Source organism: Macrotis lagotis, chromosome 1 (genome assembly GCF_037893015.1).
Source record: "Macrotis lagotis isolate mMagLag1 chromosome 1, bilby.v1.9.chrom.fasta, whole genome shotgun sequence".
NCBI classification, from domain to species: Eukaryota; Metazoa; Chordata; class Mammalia; order Peramelemorphia; family Peramelidae; genus Macrotis; species Macrotis lagotis.
In genome coordinates this window covers 37,021,251-37,040,557 of record NC_133658.1, presented here as the reverse complement: position 1 = coordinate 37,040,557, position 19,307 = coordinate 37,021,251, and the positions used below count along the sequence as shown (strand labels likewise).

General features: G+C 36.4%; 2 pseudogenes; both read left to right on the top strand.

Moving 5' to 3' along the window:
- Positions 1-709: 709 nt before the first annotated feature.
- The window catches only part of LOC141495809 (uncharacterized), a 33,117-nt pseudogene continuing 14,519 nt past the window's right edge, over positions 710-19,307 (top strand).
- Positions 13,862-15,416, top strand: LOC141495795 (trafficking protein particle complex subunit 6B pseudogene; annotated as a pseudogene).

The following is a 19,307-nucleotide window of genomic DNA, read 5'->3' as shown; positions in this document are numbered from 1 at the left end:
ACCCCATTGCCTTGCAAAAAAAAAAAACCTAAAAAAAATGTTTTTGTCTCAACACATTCAGTTTTGATCAAGGCATAGCATGGAAAGAATGTCGATTATCAGACTGCCTTCTGGGGGGGGGAGGGCAGGGAGTGTAAAATTCAAAACCTTACAAAAATGATAGATATAAACTACTATTGTATACAATTGTAAAAGAAATAAAATATTTACATAAATAAAAAAAAAAAGCTACAGTGAGTGGGGGGGGGGGGGTCCCAGCCGGGAAAAGCCCGGCAAGGCAGGACCACACTCAGGACAGAGATGCTAGAATCGTAGGCATGCGCGAAAACAACAGCATTCAGACTACATTTCCCAGAAGGCCATGCCAGCCCTGCGAGCATTTCCCGAACTTCAGGGAGAAGGCTGGGCTTTCTCTTACGTCACTTCCGCTCCGTCCTCTTCCCTGCTTTCTTGTAGCCGCTTCCCTTTCTCAGTCTTTAACCGGCCTGTGACGGGGTGAGCAGACGTGAAAGAGGGTGCAAAGCTAGCCGGCGGCCGCCCTCGGGTGCGGTGGGTCCGAAGCCCCGGGGTCTGGTTAAGGGGCGCCCGCCGGAGAGCGATGGGAGCCCGGTAGCCACTGACTGCGGCCTGCGGCGGCGCATGCGCCGCGGCCGGCGCCGGGGTGGGGGGGCGGAGCCCGGTTTAAATGCAGCCTCGGGCACGCCCTTGCCGCGTGACCCCCGGCGGAGAAGCTTCGGGAATGAAGCCCTCCCGGCTGCGCTGAGGCCTCCCCCCTCCGCCTCCTGGTTGCCCCCCACCCCAAGGACGCGGGCTCTGGTGCTGGGGGGCCGCCCTCCCCCCAGCACCCCGCGGCCGGGAGCTCCCCCGCGGGGGAGGCGGGGACTTCCGGGGCGGTCGGAGCCCCTCCCCCGCGCCTCCCGCTTCTCTGCCCCCAGAACCCCCGGCCCGGCGGAGCCCGAGCAGGAGGGCATGGCGCCTGCCCCGACGGCCGGGCCCGGAACGGTGAGTGCAAACGGCGCCTTTCCCCAGGCGCGAGCGAGGCCGCCGGGCAGGCCGGGCACCGGTGACTTAAGCCCCGAAGCCGCCCCGGGCTGCGTCCGCCAGTGACGTCACTTGTGCCAGCCCCGAAGCCGCGGCCCCTCCCGCCTCCAGCCCAGGCCCCCGCAGCCCCGGCCCCCCCCGGCCCCCGCGGCCCCGGCCCCCTCCGGCCCAGGCCCCCTCCGGCCCCGGCCCTCCGCAGCCCCGGCCCTCCGCAGCCCCGGCCCCCGCGGCCCAGGCCCCCCGCAGCCCCGGCCCTCCGCAGCCCCGGCCCCCGCGGCCCTGGCCCCCCGCAGCCCCGGCCCCGTTGGGAGGTGAGGCGGCGAAGGGCTCCGCAGGCACGAAAAGAAAATGGAGAAATGGCCCCGCACGGCGCCGAGGCCTTGGGCGCCCCTCACTTTGCAGCCAGCAACATGGCCGTGCCCCCCCCTCGTGTCCCCCCTCGGGGGCCTTATTACAATCCTGCTGTTGGCTGAGTTGTCCCAGGCCTCTCTGAGCCCACTGCCCTTATTTCTCATTCGCCCATTCCTCGGATACTGGGCTTTCACTCAATTTCCAATTGCCACCAAAAACAGTCTACCATTAATATTTTGGCATTTAGATTCTTTCCCCTTTCCTTTGATCTCTTTGGGATACAGACCTGGTAGCCTCTTCCAAATGATTCTCCAAGAATACTTGAAGTGACTCACAACTACAAGTGCAGTGTGGGCCAAATTTTCCTATATTGATGATGTACCTTTTTTGTCATGTTAGCTAAGTCGAAAGGCATAAAGTGGTATCACTGAGTCATTTTAATTTTCATTCCTCTAATCATTAGTGATTAGATCATTTTTTATATCACCATTCATGGCTTTGATGTCTTCTGAAAAGTGTCTGTTCATATGCTTTGGTCATTTTTCAATTGGGAAATGGCTCTTAATTTTTATAAATTTGGTTCAGTTCCCCAAATATTTTCAGCATTGAGGCTTTGTCAGAGTAACTTGCTGCTGCTGTTATATCCTTCCCCTCTCTCCAAGACCCACAGTGAGTGTTACTGTCTTGTGAACTCTAGAGCAGACCCCAATACCGTGTCACAGGTCACTTCTTCTGACCCTTATTCTTGGGCTTGAAAAATCTCTCATTGTGACCTTATGTCGACTATGCCCTTCCAGAATTTGATTTGATGCATTATTTTAAAGTGTTTAGGAAGGAAATTTTGGAAAAACTTGAGAAAGTTCCCTCTACTCTGCCACCTTGGCTCCACCTCACACTTAGATATGTTTTATATGTATAATACTGTATGTATGTGCAATTTGTTTCCACTCGAGGAATGTACACCCCTAGAAAAATCCTAGGAAAGATTTTATTTTCCTTTGTGATCCATGTACCTATCAGAATACCCCTCACATGGTGGGCACTTAATACCTGCAGATTATTATTAAAGGACCAGTCAAGACTCTACAGTGGAAGTAACTGAGTGGTGAGGGAGAGCCAAGATCCACACAGAGTAAGAGCACAAAGTTTTCCTCAAAGGTATATAAACCTCAGTTCATAAAAACCTGTCCTTGACTGTGATTCCAAAATCAAGACTATCATGCTTTCTGAGTGCCTACTGCCCTGGACACCCAGCTTGTACATATTCAATTTGTTCACTCATTCAAGGCTACTGTTTGGTCATTTTTAAAGGGAAATAGAGGTAATAGCATCAAATATAAACTGATTTAAGATCAAAACAGTTTCCTTGAAAAAAATGATGGATATTAATAATACCATTTAACAAATAAGAAAACCGGTTTAGGGAGAGGAAACAACTTTGCAAGGGTCATATACTGAGTATATTAAAGCCAGGAATCCAAAATATCTATAAGGACCATGAGCCTACTCCCTATTTTTCACCTTTTATTCCAAGACCAGAGGAGAAAAACACTACTGGTTGAATTGATGTGTCAATACTACAGGGAAGTCAAGATTAAATTTCAAGGAGTATCTTTAAAGGACCAAAGTATTGAGAGAAGGGTAAAAAAACTTTATAGTGGTTTCTGATGTTTTCCTTTGTATCATTTGGTTCCCATCAGACTAATTTCAGTGTTACTTTGTAGGAAGAATCAAACTTTATCCTTGATTTTAGCTTTAAAGTCTTTCATTCTTTACTCAGAATACAAGTGGTTCCGGGGAGAGGCACCCGTTGACTCAAAGAGATTCTCCTCCCATTTCATTCAGATCTGATTACAAAAAATAACATCTGGTATTTAACCAAGGTCATCTGGGCAGTTTTGAAAGCTGTTACAAACACCATAAAAAAATTTGCCTACTAGGGGAGAAATGGACAGAGGACGCCTCTTATCCATGATATTGTATCTGCTTAGAACATTGAGAAAAACTTGATGAGCAGTTTGAAATAATCAGGGACAAATACCTACTTCTTCAAATTTTATCATTATGATGGTAACCTTTAGCCTCATTTACTCAGTTTTGGGGTTTAGTTTTTGTACCTTGCTCTTTTTATGCTCTCCAGAATATTTGTATTCATTAGTTTGAGGATCTTAACTTGATCCTTTTAATCATTATTTTGTTCCTTAGGCATTCATAGAATCATTGTTGGGAATCATCATTTTATCAGGTATTGATTAATGTGAAATTCTTTGTGTTTAAATGCTTATATAATGAATGAAACAAAGGAAAAGAACAAGAAAAAAAGCTTCTTTTAGAGTGACAGCCAGATGCCAAGTGGTATGAATGTCATGAAGCATTGCAAAGATTGTCATAAGAACAAAAGTCTTTTTCATCTATGGTGGTGCAGAAAAAAAAATTACATGGGAAACACAGGTGCCAACTGCTCTAGGCCCTAACTATTGTAGAATCTAGGTCTGAGTTTCTGTTAATTAAATAGTATGTAGGAGATGTATTAAGAGAGTAGTCTGTGAGTCTATCAGTAACAAAAACAGCAAAAATCATCTGATTATGTCAAGAGATGCCCAGAAAGCTTTTGACCAAAAAACAAACTTTCCTACTAAAAACACTAGAAACTAGCAGAGAAATAAAAGTAGCTTTTTTTTTTATAAGGATGGGGGAAAACCTGAAGCCTTCTTAGTAAGGTCAGGTGTGAAGCAAGGATGGCCATTATCACCACTATTATTTAATGTTATACTAAAAATGCTCACTATAGCAACAAGATAAGAAATTGAAGGAATAAAAATAAGCATCTAGAAAACAAAACAATTTTTCTTTACCAAGTGATATAATGCTATGCTTCAGCATAGTCATCTAAAAATATTAGTTGAAAAAAATGAAGAACTTTAGTAAAGTTTCAGGGTATAAAATAAATCCACATCACTTATCAACATTTCTATACGCCACTAAGAAAGCCCAGCAGGAAAGGATAGAAAGAAAAATTCCATTTAAAGTAACTGTAGACATTCTATAAAACACTTGGGAGTCTACATGTCAAAACATATCCAAGGACTATATGGAGTCAATTGCAAAAAAACTTTTCACAATTAAAGACAGATCTAAAAATTTGGAAATTATTAATTCCTCATGGATAGATCAAGCTAAAATAATACAAATGACAGTTCTACTTTATTTATTTTATCATTCCAATCAAGTTACCAAAAAATTATGTTAGAGAGCTAGTGAAAATATTAAGAAAATTCATCTGTCAGAAATGTCAAGGGAATCAATGAATGAAAATGTAAAGGAAGGCAGCCTAGCAGATCTAGATTTCAAACTAGTAATGAAACTATTAATTATAAAGCAGTAATCATTAAAACTGCAGGAAAAGCTAAGTAATAGAGTGATAGAGCAATGGAATTGATTAGCTACACATTACACAAAGTAAATGAGCATAGTTATATTGTATTTGATAAACCTAGAAATCAAAGATTTGGGAGTAAGAAGTCCCCATTAGTCAAAAAATTTCCAGGAAAACTCAAAAGAAGTTGAAGAAACTAGACAGACCAGCATCTCACACTATATACATCAAGGTAAAGTGAAAAGGGATAAATGATTTAGACATAAAGGGTGATGTTATGAGTAAATTAGAGGAGCATGGAAAAAACTACCTGCCACATCTATGGGAAAGGGAAGTAAAATGAATAATTTTTATTACATGAAATTAAACTTTTGCACAAACAAAACTAATGCAGCCAAAATTACAAAGGAAATGGGGAATTTTTTTATAAGTTTCTCTAATAAGGCTTTAATTTCTCAAATTTATAGGGAACTGAACCGAATTTATAAAAATAAGAGTCTAAAATCAGCAACAGGCAGTTTCCATTTTTAAAAAACCCAACTTGTCAATGACCATGGGGGAAAATGTTCTAAATAATTTTTGAATAGAGAAATGCTTATTAAAACATCTCTGAGGTATCACTTGACAGTTACAAGTTTTGCTAATATGACAGAAATGCTGTAAAAGAGTTTGGGAAAATTGGGGCACTTATATGTGTGTGGGTAGAGTTGTGAATTTGGTAGAGTAATTTGGATCTGTGCCCCCAAAATATAAACTTGTGTAAACCCCTTGACCTAGCAGTACCACTACAAGGTCTATATCCCAGAGAGTTCAAGTATAAGGAAAAAGGACCTCTTATTTATAGTGCCCTTTTTGAAATCTTAAATAATGAATGAGTTTAAGAATAAATCAAAAGACAATAAATGTGTGAAAGACAAAGATAATGACAAAAATACCTGTTTGGGTTTTCTAGGTTATAGCTAAAGCAATCCTCAGAGAAAACATTATATCCCTAAAAAACATAAATTAATGAAAAATAAAGAATTAACAAATTTAATATGCATTTTTAAGTGAAGCCATTGAGGGACTTTAAGCCCTTGAACCTTGGAGCAGATTGCATATGAACTGGGTAATATACTGTGAAGTGTGAGATCAGTACTACTCCCTCCCTTTATAAAGAATCTAATCAATACATGCAGGTTTCTAGAATAACACCAATTATTTGATATGAATTTGGGATTAAGGGGACTTTCTGTCCTTTAAGGATGGAAGGCAGGAAGGAAAGAAGGAAGAAAACAAGTATTTATTAAGAGCCTACACCAAGCCAATTACTGTGCTAAGCCCTTTACAAATATTTCATTTGATCCTCACCACAGCCCTGGAAGGTATGTGCTATCATCATCATCATCATCATCATCATCCCCTTTTTACAGATGAGAAAACAGGCAGGAAAAAGTCAGTTGATTTGGCCAGGATCATATTTCAAGCTAGATTTGAATTCAGGTCTTCCTGTCTCCAGGCTTACTTACTCACCAAGCTCTCTTAACAAGTTACAGGATGGTAGCCTATTGAAGGAAAATTTAAAAAAAACCAACATCAAGTTTTTATTTAGTGTTTCCTATGTTCCAGGCACTATCAGATTCCATTAGAGGATAAGATTAGCAAAGTGACAAGAAGCTGACTTTTCTTTTGGGAAAATCCACCACTTTATACTTGCTATACCTGAAGGAAATTACTCAGTCTACTGGGCAACAGAATAATGTTATTCTGAATAATACCAAAATAATATCTTTGATCTATTCTAATTTCAAACCACTTGCTATTTTCTCCTTTAACATAAGAATTTAGATTTTTTTTTTTAGGTTTTTGCAAGGCAATGGGGTTAAGTGACTTGTCCAAGGCCACACAGCTAGGTAATTATTAAGTATCTGAGGCTGGATTTGAACACAGGTACTCCCAACTCCAGGGCCAGTGCTTTATCCACTGCGCCACCTAACCACCCCTAGAATTTAGATTTTTTTAGTTATCTTGTTTTATAGTTATCTTGTTTTTAAATGTTTCCATTTAATTTGTTAAATATTTCAACAGTACACAAAGAAAAATTTTTAACGTTCAATTTTTAAATTTTGAGTTACAAATTTTTGACCTCCCTTCTATGTCTCCTCCCTTGAGAGGGCAATTTGATATCGATCATAAATGTGAAATCACCTAAAACATATCTCAACAGATGCAGACAAAGATTTTTACATGATACAGTACCTGTTTTTATTAAAAATTTAAGTTATAGCATTCCCCAGTTGACAAATGGTCAAAGGATATGCAGAGGCAATTTACAGATGAGGAAATCAAAGCGATCCATAGTCATATGAAAAATTGCTCTAAATCATTACTTATTAGAGAAATGCAAATTAAAGTGTCTCTAAGATACCACCTCACACCTCTCAGGCTGACCAATATGACCAGAAAGGACAATGATCAGGGTTGGAAGGAATGTGGGAAATCTGGGACCAATACATTGTTGGTGAAACTGTGAACTGATCCAGCCTTTCTGGAGAGCAATTTGGAATTATGCCCAAAGGACAATAAAAATGTGCCTACCCCTTGATCCAGCAATACCATTACTGGGTTTATATCCTGAAGAGATCATGAAAAAGGGTAAAAGCATCTCTTATACAAAAATATTCATAGCAGCTCTGTTTGTGGTGGCAAAGAATTAGAAATTGAGTGAATGTCCATCAGTTGGGGAATGGCTTAACAATTGTGGTATATGTTTATTATGGAACACTATTGTTCTATTAAAAACCAAGAGGGACAGGAATTTAGAAAAGCCTGGAAGGATTTACATGAAGTGATGCTGAGCAGGATGAGTAGAACCAGAAGAACATTGTACACCATAACAGCACCATGGGGTTGATGATCATTCTTAACGGTCTTGCTCATTTCATTGGTGCAACAATCAGGGACAATTTTAGGGTATCTGTATCCAAAGAATTGTGGAGTTTAAACAAATACCAAAGACTATTGCCTTTAATTTTTTTAAAGTTATCTTATTATGTAATTTTTCTATTCTTATATTTTATTTTTTCCTTTAGGATATTATTTTTCTCTCAACACATTCAATTTTGATCAATGTATAACATGGAAACAATGTAAAGACTATCAGACTGCCTTCTGTGAAAGGGGGGAAGCAAGATTAGGGGGGGAAATTGTAAAATTCAATAAAAATAATAAAAAAAATTAAGGCATAGGAATGAAACTAAATTAAGACTACCCTGATATTCTGCTTCACACTTATCAGATTGGCAGAGCTGATAAAAAATGACAATTGCTGGAGAAGGCATGGAAAAACAGGTATATTAGCATACTGTTGTTATAACCAAGGGTCAACTATTCTCAAAAGCAAATTGGAACCATGCTGCGAAAATTACTGAACTGTGCATATCCTTTGACACTAATAATTCCAAATGGATCAAAGAAAATAAGAAAGTACTATATAAAACCATTTATAGCAGTTCTTTTTGTGTTGGCAAAGAATTGGAAACTGATGAGGTTCCCATTAGTTGTGGAATGGCTGAATACTTTAGGGTACCCAAAAGTGATATGAAATGATGTAACATAAGAAATCACAAAGGGAACATTTTCAGTTTGGGGAAGACTTCTATGAATCATTGTAGAGTGCAGTGAGTAGCCCTGGAAAAAAGTTTATCCAATGGCAACATTGTAAAGACAACTTTGAAAGATTTAAGAACTCTCATCAATAGTGATGAACCATTCTTCAAGAGGACTTAAGATGAAATGTACCAACCAACTTCTGATATTTAGTGTGATTGATTTGTAGGGAACAGATTGAGACATATATATATTTTGGACATGGCCAATAAGAGAACTTGTTTTGCTTGCCTATGGATTTTGCTTGTCTTCTCCCCCCCCCCCCCCCCCCCCAGTAGAGTATAGGAAGTGGAATGCTAAGATAAGTTTTTCTTAATGGTGGTCCTCCTTCCTGAGACTGGAAAAGGAAAGATAAGGCGAATCCCCTTTTGGTGTCAGTAGCCCTCTTTGGAAGCAAGCAAGAGATCATAAAGTAGTGAACAGGTTTAGATATGGATGGAATGATGGTGTTTTGGAGGGACCCCTGCAAGAAGGCAAAACAAGTAAAATCTTCTTGGGCTCTAATTTTCTCTTTGAAGAATAATGATCTTTGAACTGGAATGAAAGACCAAAATTGGTCAACAGGAAGTGGATAAGTAAAAAGAGATAGGCAGGATCAGCCAACCTCAACTGAGTTGTTTGTGTGGGAAATTTACTTGTCCCTGAAAGATCTTGGAGAAGGGGGCAGGGGGTGCCACAGGACTAGAAAAGATGACATGCCAAATTTCAAAAAAGACTAGATTCTTCAAAGCCTAGACCAGTAACTTCAAATTCTGACAAATTCCTAGACTACATTACAAAATGAGTAGTTAAGGAGCAATTAGAAAAGGATGTTATTTTTTTCTCTAATGCTTTTCACTATTTCACCAATCATTTCTAAGGAAAAAAATCTCTACACAATCCAAATTTTACACTGCTTTATACCAAAGAAAAAGTTACATGAAAGTGCCCATTATGGTGACTCTGCCTGATAATTTACAGTATTTTTCTTTGATGGTCTCTTATTTTCTCTGCTATGAAAAGAGGTAACATTTTTTAATTACTCAACGTTCAGCATCTTTTCCATTTTTTAAAGTATATAGTATATTTTTATATATTTTATAGCTCTGTTGGCTCTTCTTATTTCACACTGCATCAGTTAATGTTCACCTTCCAGTACTTCTCAGAATTCCTCATATTTCTCATTTAGTCCATTGTATTCATATGCCTTTTTTTGTAGCCATTCCTTTTTTAATGAGAATTCAATTTGTTTCTGGGTTGTTTTTTTTGGTGGCATGGGGGAACAGAAACATACTAGCTCTTTTTGTGTTCATTGCTGCCCCAAAGAATGTTTTTGTATATTAACCTAGTTGTGTCCTTGTTCTGGTTCTAGAGAAAAGATTTGGTAACATGGTACATTGAGAATAGCCCTGAATTTGAAGCCAGGAAGACCTGGACCCAAAGCCCAGATCTACCATTTATTCCCCTTTTGACTTTCAGCAAGTCACTTTCCTAATTTGTAATGTAAAGCTGGACTCTAAAGATTCTTGCAGTTTTCATTATGTGATTTGGAAAATCATGGTCCAGCCCCTGCTCTCAAGAAGCTGACAACAGTTACAGCAGCAGACCCAGTACTGGTTACTAATAGTTCAGTGAAGCATAAGAACCAACATTTTGGTGTTTCAGGAATCAGTGACCTTCCAGGATGTGGCTGTAGAATTCACTTGGGAGGAGTGGGTCCAGTTGAATTCATCTCAGAAAAACTTGTACCGGGATGTGATGCTGGAGAACTATAGGAACTTGGTCTCTTTGGGTAAGTACAGCTACCCCTTTGGAGTCTTGACTTATATCATGGAGACCTTCACGATTTTAACAATTTGCTCTTTGGAATACAAAAAGAAGATATTCCATTTCCTTTTTTTTTTTTAACCAAGAGATAAGAGTTCTTGTGCCAGGAAAAATGACTTTGCTTGTTATCTTTGAGAATGTATCTTCTCTCTGTTCTTTCAAATCCACAATTTTTTATTTAACCCCAGTATTAGCTATCATCTAAGCAGGAAGTGAGTCAAATGAAGTTCATAAATCCCATTCGGTTACCCATTCTCTCATAGTATAGCATATCTTTCAGTGTCCTTTATAACTCTCTTTGGGGGTTTTCCTAGCATGTCTATTTTTTTCCCAAAGAGAGTTTGAACTTAGTTTTTAATTTGTTTATTGCCTTTGGATGGTTTTTTTAATGTCATTTTTTTCCTTCCCTTTCCCCCTTTGCCCCCTAAAAAAGGGCAAAACAAAAACAAAACCCTATCTTTTCCTCTAAACAGCCTATTAGGCCCTCCCTGGTTAAAAAAAAGAGACAAAATTAAGTAACATAGCCAGTGCCCTTGATATATTGTGCACCCTTATCACCTTACCTCTCTACTAAGAGATAGAAGGAGTATTTCATCTATCTGTTCTCTGATGGATTTCTGAGATAATTGTCTCTAGTATATTTTCATTTTCAACTGACAGGATTTGCAGTTTCCAAACCAGTTGTGATCCACCAATTGGAAAGAAAGGAAGCATCTTGGATTCCAGAGACAAATATTCCAAGCAGCAGCTGTCCAGGTGACTATATAAAAAATCAAGCAGATGGGTCATTTAAAATATAACTCTTTGGGTCATTTTAAGTCAAAGTTTTTATAAAGTGTTGAACAATGTGATTGTATTAAAACTTCTTGAACCTGGGGAGAGAAGTTGAGACTTTAAAACTTCATTTTTTAACTCAAAAAGTTAGTTTTTTGTGCATCTTGTTACTCACATGTGCCTCCACTCTCAAAGAGTTGTTGCTTCAGTATGCGGTAGATATTACTCTTAAATTCATTGAAAATTGTCTTTTCTTAAACATGCATTCTCATCATTTCCATCCATTAATTCTCCCTTTTAAAATAAACATATTACTTAAGTTTTTAACAATATGCTCTTTACTTTAAAGTCCCATTCTGATATTTTCTTCTGTCTTATTTTTTGCATTTGTTTTGTTCCTGTTCCTTTTAAAAATAGTTAATCATAACTTAATTCCTCTTTCTTCATTCTTAAGATTTTAGATGTTATTCTGTTTCTCTTAAATTTTTTTTTAAAGGTTTTTGCTAGGCAATGGGGTTAAGTGGCTTGCCCAAGGGCACACAGCTAGGTAATTATTAAGTGTCTGAGACCAGATTTGAACCCAGGTACTCCTGACTCCAGGGCCAGTGCTTTATCCACTGCGCCACCTAACCACCCCATTTTTCTCTTAATTTTTAAAAGTAATTTAATTTCTTTAATTTCTTTGAGATTATGTTCATAAAAGTACTATATATTCATATGACAGGATTTGTTTAGCCATAACTCCATCATTGGACTGTAGATTTTCAGTATTTTGCTATTTCACAAAAAGCTGCTGGTATATTTTTCTAGAAAGATCTTTGTTTGCTTTGCATAACATTTTGAAGGTAGACCCAGTAGTTGAATCATTGGGTCAAAAGATAAGAATAGTTTGGGAGATTTGCTTTAAAAAAAAAATATTGACCACAACTTAGTAAGTACCTATTTCTACATTACTCCCCAAATTTGTTATCATTTAAAAGTATCTTTGCTAATCTGAAAGTTCTTTGATGATACCTTCAATCAGAATTTGAGGACTGCTTCTGCTAATTATTTCTCTTGTGAAAAATATTTGTATGTCTCGATCTTTTATTTTTTTGGTATTGAATCTTAACTCTTACAATTTTGAATCAATTTCTCATTTGGATTTTTAAAGCAAATTTAAGGCAACAATTGTCTGATATTATTTCCTTTTCTTATATTGCTTTATTCTGTTTAAAATCTGTCTCTTTTTATCATTCATCATGTAAAACTTACCAATTTTTTTATTGTCTTTTTCCCTTTCTTTTTCATCTTACATGGGAAGGATATATGTGCAAGCTCTCAAATGAGCTACTTTTTAATGAATAGTCTCTCATTTCCTTATTCCATTCTTAATGTCAGCCATTTACAGTACAGGAAGGACTTTTTTCATCTCCAGGTAATTTTATCCTGTCAATTCATTTACATTTGTTAACTTTGAGGCATCATACTTTCACATAAGATAAACTGATCATTAGTGAACGATCAGTGAGAGCAGCTTTCTCAAAAGGGAAGGCAAATCTTTGAGCCACCAGGTTTCTTGGGGAAAGTCATTTAATCAGATCTTTATTCTTTCTTTCAGAGAACAAAGAATTTAATGGAAAGAAGCCTCATGTATGTAGTGAATGTGGAAAGGCCTTCAGAAGGCGAGCACATCTTACTGTTCATCAGAGAATTCACACCGGTGACATTCTTTATGAATGTAAAGAGTGTGGGAAGGCTTTCCACTACAACTCAGCACTTATTCTGCATCAAAGAATTCATACTGGAGAGAAACCATATGAATGTAATGAATGTGAGAAGGCTTTCAGGAGTAAAACACAACTTACTGTGCATCAGAGAATTCATACTGGAGAGATTCTTTATGAATGTAAGGAGTGTGGGAAGACTTTTCACTACAACTCAGAACTTATTCGACATCAAAGAATTCATACTGGAGAGAAACCTTATGAATGTACTGTTTGTGGGAAGGCCTTCAGGAGGAAGCCACATCTTACTGTACATCAGAGAATTCATACTGGGGAGAAACCTTACGAATGTGGTGAATGTGGGAAGGCCTTCAAGAGAAAGGCACAACTTACTGTGCATCAAAAAATTCATACTGGAGACATTCTTTTTAAATGTAAGGAATGTGGGAAGGCTTTCCACTACAACTCAGCACTTATTCTACATCACAGAATTCATACTGGAGAGAAACCTTATGAATGTACTGTATGTGGAAAGGCCTTCAGGATGAAGGCACGTCTGACTGTGCATCAGAGAATTCATACTGGAGAGGTTCTTTATGAATGTAAGGAATGTGGGAAGGCTTTCCACTACAACTCAGAACTTATTCCACATCAAAGAATTCATACAGGAGAGAAGCCTTATGAATGTATTGTATGTGGGAAGGCTTTCCGTCGGACTGTAGATCTTACTCAACATCAGAACATTCATACTGGAGAGAGACCTTATGAATGTAATGAATGTGGGAAGACCTTCACACTGAAGAAATATCTTGTTCAGCATCAACGAATTCATTCTGGATAGAAACCTTAAGAATGTAGTTCATGTGGGAAGGCCTTTAGACTGAGAAAACTACTATATGTCTATCAGAATTCTTCCTAGAGAGATTCTTCTTGAATGTAAGAAGTATGAGAAGGCCTTTCATCACAATTATTTCTAATTAGGCTTCAGAAAATTCATACTGGAAAGAAACCTTATGAATTTAGTGAATGTGGGAAGACCTTCAGGAGGTAAGCACATCTTATCTTCATCAGAGAGAAATGTTATGAATATAGTGAATGTGGGAAGACCTTCAGATGGAGGACACAATTTCCTCAACACAAGAATATTCATTCTGGAGAGAAATATGAAAGTAAAAAGATACTTAGAATGAGGACCCAATTTACTCAGCATCAGGAAATTGAGGTAGTTTCTTCTATGCCTCCAGTCGACCCTGACCTTGCAGCTGGGCTCCCAGGTCAGCATGCCTTTAGATGATGCCGCAAGATGGGACCTGTAGTGGGGTATGGTGGCAGCCCCAGAAGTGGCAGCATCCATTGGAGCAGTAGCCTTTCTCAAATCCTGACTTCTGCCCAATAAAAAAAGCAGCTAATGGTAGACAAGGCCCTCTTCTTGCTCTTCCACCACAAACTGGTGACCAGTGTCTTCAAGTTTGCAGAGCAGGGGAAGGTGGAGAATGGTAGGTGTCTCCCTAAGTTGGAGTGAGACAAGGCTCGATAGAAAGGTTTACAAAGGACACTGCAAGGTCCAAGGGTGAATTAGATAGAATATAGTTCATTTGCAAGGTTTTAGGGACCAGTGTTTTAAAAAAAACAAAGTGATAATATAAGGACAAATTATCAGTGTATCTGTGTGCTTAAAGACAACAAATTTTGACTCTCAACTCAGATGTCTTCAAGAAAACAGTATTTAGATCATGCACCTAAATATTTATATTTACATGTAGCTTAATCAGAGATGGCTTATCAAATTTGGGGATTAAAAAATATTGTGATTGTTGAAGCATCAGCAATGCCAACATATAAATTTCATGTATCAAATAATGATACAGAAGATAAAGCATGCACTCAAATACTTCTACAATGAAAGGAGATTAAATACTTGATATAAAAAGGGTTTTGAGTAATAACTTTTGACCTATTGTCATAAATTTTTACAATACATTGATTTATAAAAGCTATAATGTTAATTTATTTTATGAAGTAATTTGTACTCTTAAATAAGTTTACCATATTTTAGTATATATATATATATCTATATATCATCTGATGGAATGGGAGAAAAATCAAAGAAAATTCTATTGAGACATTATACTGTAGTTCTATTACAGTATACCAAATGCAACTTTATTTCATTAAAAATTTTATTTAAGTACAGTGATCAAATAATTACATTTCTTTGTGCTTCTGCTTCATGATAATATCTGTTAGGCATTTAGAAAGGCAAAGCTAAAGTCTTCTTGAACTAGCAGGGGAGAAAATTATATCATTTGTATATTTTCAAATTCAGAAGTAAAAAAGGCAATGCATCTTTAAAGTTGGAGGTACACTTTAAAAAAATTTAAATGACACTAAGTGACACAAATTTTGTTCATAGCAAAAAGCAATTTTTTTATATTTGTAAAAAGGCTTTATATTTCAATCTAGTCATGTGTCTACAAAAACTAGGAGTAAAAGATGACTTCTGAGATCAGCAAGAGTGAAAAGAAAGGAGATTAACTAAAAAAATCAGATGAAATAAATTGATGAATTGGGTAGAAGATTAGATAAATGGTTAAAGGACTATATCTCTGAAAATATAAGCAATTAGGATGGCTTCATATATAAAAGGTTAGTTGTCCAAGTCAGTTCTACTATATCCAACTAATGAATAATTGAGAATGTCCCTTTTTCAACTATACTAGTTAATATTGAGTTCCAACATTTTTAAACATGTTCCAGATATTAAAATCTCTTTTGCATTAAGACTCTCCTATGGGTTTACCAGTAGTATGCAGTAAATGTTGTTTGATTTCTTTTTTAAAAGCTTTAAAAATCAAAGAATTTACTCTGTACTGTAGTGGGAAGACCTTCCTGCGGACTGTAAATCTTACCCAACATCAGAACATTCATGCTAGAGAGAGAGACAGTTTCATAAGCAGTAGAGCATTCATTTTATAAAGAAACCTGGTGAATGTAATCACAATTATGTACCACAACTTGTTCAAGCCATGCCCCAATTGATAGGCATCCTTTCAATTTCCAAGTCTCCCACACAAGAAGAGCTGCTATAGTTTTACATGTGGTCCTTTTTTTTTTTAATTTCTTTAGGATACAGGCCTAGTTGGTCTTAAATTAGGTCAAAAGGCATATATGGTATTATAGCCCTGTTGTATAGTTTCAAGCTGCTTGCCAGAATGGTTTACACTGGTTTACAACCACACCAAAATTTAACATTTTCCTTTTCTGTCATATTAACCAATCTGATAGGTGTGAGGTAGGTCCTCAGAGTTGTTTTGATTTGCATTTCTCTAATCATTAGAAATATAAAGCATTTTTTCATATTATTATAGATAGCTTTGATTTCTTCTGAAAACAACCTGTTTGTATCCTTTGACCACAAATGAGAAATGACTTGTATTAGACATTTGGATCAGTTCTCTATGTATTTGAGAAATTAGACCTTTATCAGGAAAAATTTGCTACAAAATTTTACCCCAGGTTTTCTAGTTTCCATCTACTCTTGGCTACAATTAGTTTTGTTTGGGCAATTTTTTATTTAATGTAATCAAAATTTAGCATATTATCTTTCATGATTTTCTCTATCTCTTGTGTTGTCATAAATTCTTCCATTATCCATATAGTAAAGAGCAGTTCTGCCCAGAAAGTCCTTCCTAGTACTAAGTAAAGCTTATTTCTTTATATCACAAACTGGTTATTAGCTACCTCTGGAATTTGCAGGTCAAAGTTGTGAAGCAACTTCTCAGCTGCCTTTTTCATTACTATTACTTCAAGTCAAAACAACCTCAAGATTTTGAAATGATGTTGACTTGTGGGATCTGGGGTTGGAGGTAGGGAGGTAAAATAAAGGAAAGAAGGGGCAAATAATCACTCCTTATCAGCCTTGTATGAAAGCATTGTTGTCCAAATCATGCCCCCATTTTGGCTTCATCTTGGTGTCTACTATGAGATTCTGGGCTATACTTAGTGTCTGCCAAACTGCCTGCTACTTTTCCCAGTAAGTTTTGTCACGTAGTTCTTGTCATTAATATTTAGATCTTTGCATTTATGAAATACTAGGTTACAAAGATCATTTAGTACGGCATATTGTGTACCTCATCTTCCACTGATCTACCATTGTGTTTCTCATCCAGTACTTGTTTTTTGATGATGTGTTTTGAAATTTGGTGCTGCTGGACTAACTTCATATTTTTATTCATTGATTGCCTTAATATTCTTGACCTTTTTTTCTTCCTGTTGAATTTTGTTATTATTTTTATCTGGCTTTACAAAACAATTTTTTTAGAAGTTTGCTGTGACCCTGAATAAACTGACTATTTTAGATAAAATTGTCATTTTTATTATATTGGCTTGTCCTGCACATGAAACTATTTTTCCATTTGTTTAGATCTAACTTTGTGTAATAAGTGTTTTGTAATTGTTTTCATATACTTCCTGGTTTTGTGTTGGAAAGTAGACTCTCAAATGTTTTATATTGTGTGCATTTATTTAAATATAATTTTTCCTTCTATCTCTTGCTGCCAGACTTTGTGGATAATATATAGAAATGCTGATGATTTATGTAGATGTATTTTATAACCTGAAATATTGCAAGGTATTGTTTCACCTAAGTTTTAGTTGATTTTCTAAGTATACCATCATATCATTTGCAGATTGATAGTTTTGTTCAATTTTTTCTTATTGTTATAGTTAGCATTTCTAGTATAATAATAATAATAATTATGATCTTATTGGGAAGGCTTCTGGCTTATCACCTTTACAAATAATGTTTGTTGATGATTTTAGACAAATGTCTCCTCAATATCCCTCATTATTTAAGGAAAGCTCCATTTATTACTGTTTTCTAGTGTTTTTAACAGGAATGTATGTTACATTTTGTCAAAAACTTTTACTGTGTAATCATATAATTCTTGTTAGTTTTATTATTGATGTGGTCAGTTTTCCTAATGTCAAACCAATCCTGCATTGCTGGTATAGATCCCACCCGTTCACAATGTATGATCTTTGTGGTTTATTGCTTTAATCTTCTTGCTAGCATTTAAAATCTTCCTATCAATATTCATTAGATAAAATGGCCAAAAATCTTTTTTTCTGTATTCCCTCTTCCTGGGCTAGGTATTTTTGCCATATTTTTGGCAAAGGAAATTGGTAGGACACTTTTCTTTGTCTACTTTTCCAAACAGTTTATATAGTATTGGAATTACTTATTCTTTAAATGTTTGGTAGAATACACTTGTGAATTCATCTCGCCCTGGGAATTTTTTTTTAGGGAGTTCATTGATGGTTTGTTCAATTTCTTTTTTTAAAATGGGATTAAGTTTTCTATTTCCTCTTCTGTTAATCTGACAATTTCTATTTTTGTAAACATTTATTCATTTCACTTAGATTGTCTGCTTTATCGACACATAATTGAGTAAAATAGCTCATAATAATTGCTTTAATTTTCTCTTTATTAGTGGTAAATTCATCCTTTTTACTTTTGATACTGGTCATTTGGTTTTCTTTTTTTAAAAACAAATTAACTTAATGTTTATTTATTTTATTTTTTTAATAAAACAAGTTCTTATTTTCATTAATTAGTTTTCTTACTTTCGATTTTTTAACTCTCCTGTATAAGTTTTCAGGATTTCCAATTTGGTGTTTAATTGGGGATTTTTAATTTGTACTTTTTCCTAGGTTTTTCCCCTTTAGTTTAATTCCCAATTCATTCACCCTTTCTCTGTTTTATTAATTTAGGTGTTTAGAAATATAAATGTTCACCTAAAATTTTGGTATGTTGTCTTTGGTATGTTTTAATACTTTTTAATTGCTTATGTTTATGATTTGTTTTTTGCACTCATAGGATTAGATTATTTAGTTTCCAGTAATTTTTAATCATCCTTCCATATCTTTTTTTATATAATGTAATTTTACTTGCATTATATGAAAAGGACAAATTTAATATTTCTGCTTTTCTGTATTTGGTTGTAAGACTTTTATGCCCTAGTATGTGGCCAGTTACTGTGTATGTACCAGGGGACACTGGGGGAAAAAAATGTATTTTTTCTATTTTTAATTGTTTTCTCCAGAATTCTATCATGTATAATCTTTAAAATTCTATACACTTCCTTAACTTTTGCTCTATTTAAAATTTATTTCTTTAGTTCTTGGAATTCTTGTTGGACTTGTGTCTAATCTGCATTTTTCCCTCACTGAGACTTTGCTTGTAGATGTGTTTATATTGTTGTTTCTACTGAGTTTGTCTTTTTTTATCTTAAAAATATTTTATTTCCAATTGCGTGTAGTGATAGTTGTCAAAATTCATTTTTGTAAAATTTTCTCTCTACCTCTCCTCTCCCTTCCCCAAGACAGCAAGCAATCTGATAGTTGTACATGTACAATTATGTTAAACATATTTCCATAATAATCATAGTATGAGGAAAGAATCAGAACAAAAGACAAGAACCAGGAGAAAGAAAAAACAAATTAAGAAAAATGAAAATAGCATACTTTATTTGGTATTCAGACTCCATAGTTCTTTCTCTGAGTGTAGTTAGCATTTTCCATCATGAGTCTGTTGAAATTTTCTT